Raw genomic sequence first — 6,050 nt, forward strand, 5'->3', positions numbered from 1 at the left:
ATTTTATGTGTTGTTGTGTCTCCTCCAAAATGTCCACCAGCTAGTCCATCATGGAGATCCTGCAGAACCTTTTATGCCTCTGATTTTTCAAGGCACCTTAGTAAAACATAATCATTATTATTTCTAAATAAACCATCATTGATGATTTCATATTTCCTTTCTTTTAATCTCAAAGCCCTTTTTCTTTCTCGACTGAGCTGCATAGGGGCATATCCATTTTTTAAATAAAAGATGATATCAACATATTGAGATTCATTATTATTGAGGCTTACCTCAGATATTTGTATATCATCACCTGAATCTTCTAGTGCTGGTAAGTTGGATGCTCCAGCTAACATTCTACGAAAATCTTGATCTCTAATAATTTTATCTGGTCTAATTTCAATGTCATATTCTTCCAACACTGTCACCCAATTTGCTCTTTTTTCTCGAAATTCTCTTTGCACTAGTAAATTTCTCACATATGAGAATTAAACTATTACATTAGTGTGTGATTTAAGAAGAAAAGGTCTTAAATGTTTTATTGATTTAAAAACAGTGAAAGCCTGCTTTTCAACATCTGAGTAATTTAATTCAGCACCTTGCAAACTGGAGCTAAAGAAATAAATTGGTGCTTCAATTTTCTCATCATTGACTTTTGTCAAAATAGTTTCATATGATGTTTCGGAAGGAAATGTATATAAAATAAAATGATTGGAAAAATACGGAGATGCTAATGAGGGAGAATTTATAATTGCTTGTTTTATAATATTAAAAGCTTCTTGCTCAGTATGTCCCCATTTAAAACATAATTTTTCTTGATCATGGATTGCAGGGGTAAAACAATTCATGAAAAGTCAGGGACAAATATTTTAACAAAATTTATCTGACCTAGGAAAGATTGCATGGATTTTTTGTTGTGAGGCAAAGCGATTTCAGAAATTTCTCTTATCCTATCGGGAGCTATGTGAATGCCATCTTTAGATACAGTAAATCCAAGACGTTTACCTCCACTTAAAGCAAAGAAATATTTCTCTAGATTTAGAGAAATTTTGTACTTTTTACAACATTCAAAGATTTGTCTTAAGTCCTTTAAATGATTATTGCACTTCTTTGAATATACAGTTATATCATCTAAATAAATGAGCACAATTTTATTCACCAAACCTTTGAAATCTATATCCATGGCTCTCTAAAATGTTGCATCAGCATTGATTAATCCAAATGGCATATTTTGATAAGTGTATGTTCCCCATTTGGTTCTGAATGTGGTCTTTAGTCGATCATCTGGATGTACAATAATTTGATTGTAACCTGAAAATCCATCCAGAAAAGACATTAACTTTGAGCCTACGACTAATTGCAGTATATGTTCCATAGGAGGCAGTGGAAAGTTGTCCTTCTAACAAGCTTTGTTGAGATTGCTAAATTCTATACAAATTCGAATATCACCATTCCTTTTTCTGACTAGAACTAGGTTAGAAACCCACCTTGAATGTCTGACAGGAAAAATTATTTTGGCTTTAAGAAGTTTATTTAATTCAGATTTGATTTGATTTTCCAAATTTGGATGAATCTTTCTCAACTTCTGTTGTACATGTTTTTCGTCGAATATCATAGGAATGGTATGTTGTATAATAGAAGTATCATATGTTTTAAGATCATAATAATTTCAATTAAAAACATTTTTATATCTTCTCAACAAATGAATGAAAGTTAATCTTTCATCGAGTGCAAGACCAAGACCTAGATTAATATTTTGTGGTTTAAGATCAGCTCCAATTTTTACTAATTCAAACCTCAATGTTGAACTTTGAAGCTTTGAGTTAGTTGGTTTCTTGAATCTGTCTTTAAGATCATACAGATGTTCCAACTTAACTACAGATTTAGGTATGGGATTTACACTTGTCTTTTGTTTGAGCTGGCTATCGTGTTGGTCTTCATCTATTATCTGGTCATCATATGAGCCTTCGGATGTTAGAAAATTTATGATATCCAGATCGTCATTCAAAAATTGCCAATGGTGATATTATCGGGAATATAAGGTTTAAAAATCAATTCTATAAAAAATCGGTCAGGACTATAATCTCCTAGTGGTATGAGTTTGGATGAAATGTTAGCCAAAAATCAGCACTTGCATTCTGAAGTCTTGGTATTGGAGAAATGTTAAATGCTAAGAAATGTGAGGTGAGGTCTTGGACTAATGATTGATAATGCTTTAAATTTCTAGAAAGACAGTAAATAGTGTTCCTTACCTATTTGATTACAATTTCCTAATCTTCAAAGACTTGAAGGTATTTAATATCAAGGCATTGTTGAAAATGGCAACAAGAAATGCTAAAATTAGAAATTCTATAAATAGCATTTTAGGTACCAATGTTGGATATAGCAACAAGGAATTATAAAATATAAATGTTAAAAATAGCTTTGCTATAAATAACATTTCGGGATAGATTCCAATTTTAGTTAGTCCCTGAACTAAATTGAGAATTAAAATTCGAATTTGAGCTTAGCAGCTATTTGAAAAATAATTAATTAATCCATATTCAATTAATCAGTTGTAGAAAATCAAACATGAAGTCTATGTGAAGACATGCAACAGTTTCCCCTTTGATTGAGGAAGTTATCCCTTGATTAAAGGAGATCAGGATGAATTGTACTTTGAGTTGTAATTAGTTAGCTCAATTAACTGAGTTAAGTCCAGTTAGATTAGTTCCAATAGTTTATGGAACTGATTGTGAGTTCAGATAGTTAATGCATGCATGCATGTAACTGCTGCACTTCAGATAACCGAATATTCTCTCATAAATAACTCATGCATGTCAGTTCAGTCAGAGACCCAGTTGAGATTAGAGGAAGGGACAGTGTACTATCATTTGGAGGATTTTTCCTATATAGGAAACTCATCCATGTAGAAGGAATCATCTCCTTCAGGATTGTGCAGTTTCTTCTAATTTTGGTGAGTGTGTGATGAGGCCATTTTACACAGGTGGCAGCATTGGACCACAGGAGAAACTACACAAGGAAATAGGAGGCTTGGAGGGCAGAGGAGAAGGTTTGTGAGAAGCCTTTGACTATCTATGAGCAGTAGAGGGATTGTACTGAGAATTGGATAGCTTGTGAGCTAAAGCTTTGTGTAATCCTAAGATATTTCCACTTGTATGATAATACAAATAGCGGGGTTTTTAGTTGAGGCTTTCCCCAGAGTATTCTTTTGTCTTTCATGTGTATGCTTTCTTCTTCTCTGTTATATGTGCTCCGATTGATCTTGCTCAAAATGATTAAGCTTCCGCAAAGTTTGATAGTAGAAGTAGATCAAGTATTTTGCTTTAGTATATTGCATTATCAGGTGATCTACGGTGAAATTTCTACATGGTATCAGAGCCAAGGGGATCAAAGCAAAGAACATTATACAAAGAAGGGAGAAGTTGGAAGTTTGAAGTTCCTGATTATAGAAATCTAAGTTCTTATCACATCTCAATTTCACCAATGGCGTTCAACGGTTTGAGACTCAAGTATGCCCTTGATGGAATCTCAAATTATATAGCCTGGAAGGATCACATGGAAGCGGTATTAGAGGACAACGGACTGAAGGACTTCATTGATCAAGAAGTCCCCAAGCCCGCAGCAGCTAATGCCTAAGAATTGGTAGAATGGAAGAAATGTGTGGCTAGAGCGAGGAGAATCCTTCTGGAGGGAGTTCAAGACCACATAGTCTCGAGTCTCCAGGGGAAGGAGACACCGTTTTCAATGTGGAAAACATTGAAATATCTATATCAGAACAGCAGCAATCATAGGAAGCTGGCACTGTAAGACAAGCTTCGGAAAATCAAGTGTGAAAAGGGCGACATGATCTCTACATATCTGAACAAGCTCACCACCTACAGGGATGAGCTTGGAAGTGTAGGGATCACGTAGCCGATGATGACATGGTGAGTCTTGCTCTCCTTGATCTTCTTAAGAGCTGGCATAGCTACCAAGACTCGATAAATGGAAGAGTGAAACTGCCAGATTGGGAATAACTTTGGTCGGATCTGATGCAAGTGGAGATAAGGAGAAGCACCGGAGATGGTTCTTCATCCAAGGAGGATGAAGAAATTTGTGCCTTAGCGAGTAAGGCAAATAAAGGGAAGAATAAGGATTCTCATCCCAAATCAAGTTCTTCCTATGGTGGGAAGAAGTTTGACAAATCAAAAGTGCGATGCTTTCCTTGTCATGAGGTGGGCCATTTTGCTACAAATTGTCCACTGGAGAAATCCAAGAAAGGATCCAAGGAAGGATTAGAAGGTGAGGCACTAGCCTCATAGTTCAAGCTGGATTTCACCCTCATCGCATGCATGGTTTCATCCATGGTGGGATGTGGTTGGTTTCTTGACAGTGGAGCTTCATTCCACATGACCGGCAATAAGAGTTTGTTCAGTACCTTGGAGGAGAAAGATCTCCAGATACTCAAAGAGATGGGTAATGATGAAAAGTATAGTGTCTCAAGAGTAGGCATAGTTTTTTTTCAGAGGGAGCATGGAGCTCGCATTACCTTGACAGATGTGAAGTATGTGTCAGGACTGAGGAAAAACTTGGTATTGATCGCAATCCTGGAAGACAAAGGCTATGATGTAGTCTTTAGTAAGGGAAAGGTTTTCCTTACACACGTCACCACGAGACAGGTGAAGCAGATCAGTTCACGATTCAAGAACCTATATGCTCTTGAGGTTCAAGATACATGCAAAGCCTTGAAGAGCAAGGCAACTGTTGGAGACTTGGTGGTTGAGAGGGAGAGTACATTACCTCTCAACATGCAGTGCTAGAATAAGTCTCAGACAATTGTGAAGGAGCCACAATTGGTGAAGCAGCTTCAGGAGGTTGTGGAGCAGCCACAACTGGAGAAGCTGAGAGGAGATCAAGTGGAGGCATCCATTCATGCAAAGACCTCTAGTAAGGGGAAATTTCGAGCCAAGTGGGCAGAGGGATCACATGCATCCATACCTCCAAGTCAGAGGTGGGGCGATCTAGAGTGACAGTCCCAAGAAGGCTGGAATAGGGGCAAGATCATTGAGGTACCCAACCTCTTTGATTAGACCTTGCTGCAGGAGACCCGACAAGGAGTAGCAAGACTAGCTGAGTGGGTAGAGATAGATGCGGATGGAGTGGCAGAGGAAGCTTCAACATCAGAGAGTGTTTCTAGCCCAATAGGGAGGTCAGTTGGGAGATCAGTTACTTACTTCTCAGTAACTGAGTTGCAGTGCAGCATTGGGCAGCACGATGCAACATGATGAGAGGAGGTGTAGTGTGGATGCAGTGCTAGGAGATAGGACCAGCAGCAGCATGGATGCAGCAGCAGGAATCAGTGTGATTGATGCAGTCAGATATCAAAGTGACAGAGGCTAGAGCAGTCAGATACTGAAGAGCACAGAGGTGCAGAGTTTTCAGTTGACAGAGGCAATAGCAATCAAAGACTTTGATGACATAGGCATCATTCTTATTCAGGTTCGATATTTTTTGTTTCTAGAGTTGTTGGAGCAACAACACTAGGGAGAAGTGTTGCATGCAGAACATTCCAAAAGTTCAGGAACGAGTTCGAGTTGAATGCCTTTCTTGTTGAGAGGGAGTGTTTAAAATGGCGACAAGAAATGCTAAAAATAGAAATTCTATAAATAGCATTGCTATAAATATCATTTCAGGTACCAATGTTGGATACAACAACAAGGAATGATAAAATAAAAATGCTAAAAATAGCATTGCTATAAATAGCGTTTCAGGATAGATTCCAATTTTAGTTAGTCCCTGAACTAAAATTGAGAATTAAAATTCGAATTTGATCTTAGCGGTTGTTTGAAAAATAATTAATTAATTCATCTTGAGTTAATTAGTTGTAGAAAATCAAACATGAAGTCTATGTGAAGACATGCAATAGTTTCCCCTTTGATTGAGGAATTTATCCCTTGATTAGAGGAGATCATGATGAGTTGTACTTTGAGTTCTAATTAGTTAGCTCCATTTCCAACAGTTTGTGGAACTAATTGTGAGTTCAGTTAGTTAATGCATGCATGCATGTAACTGTTGCACTTCAAACA

The sequence above is a fragment of the Pinus tabuliformis genome, chromosome J, assembly GCF_031772625.1.
Source record: "Pinus tabuliformis cultivar Carrire ecotype Pingquan chromosome J, CPIR1, whole genome shotgun sequence".
Lineage (NCBI taxonomy): Eukaryota > Viridiplantae > Streptophyta > Pinopsida > Pinales > Pinaceae > Pinus > Pinus tabuliformis.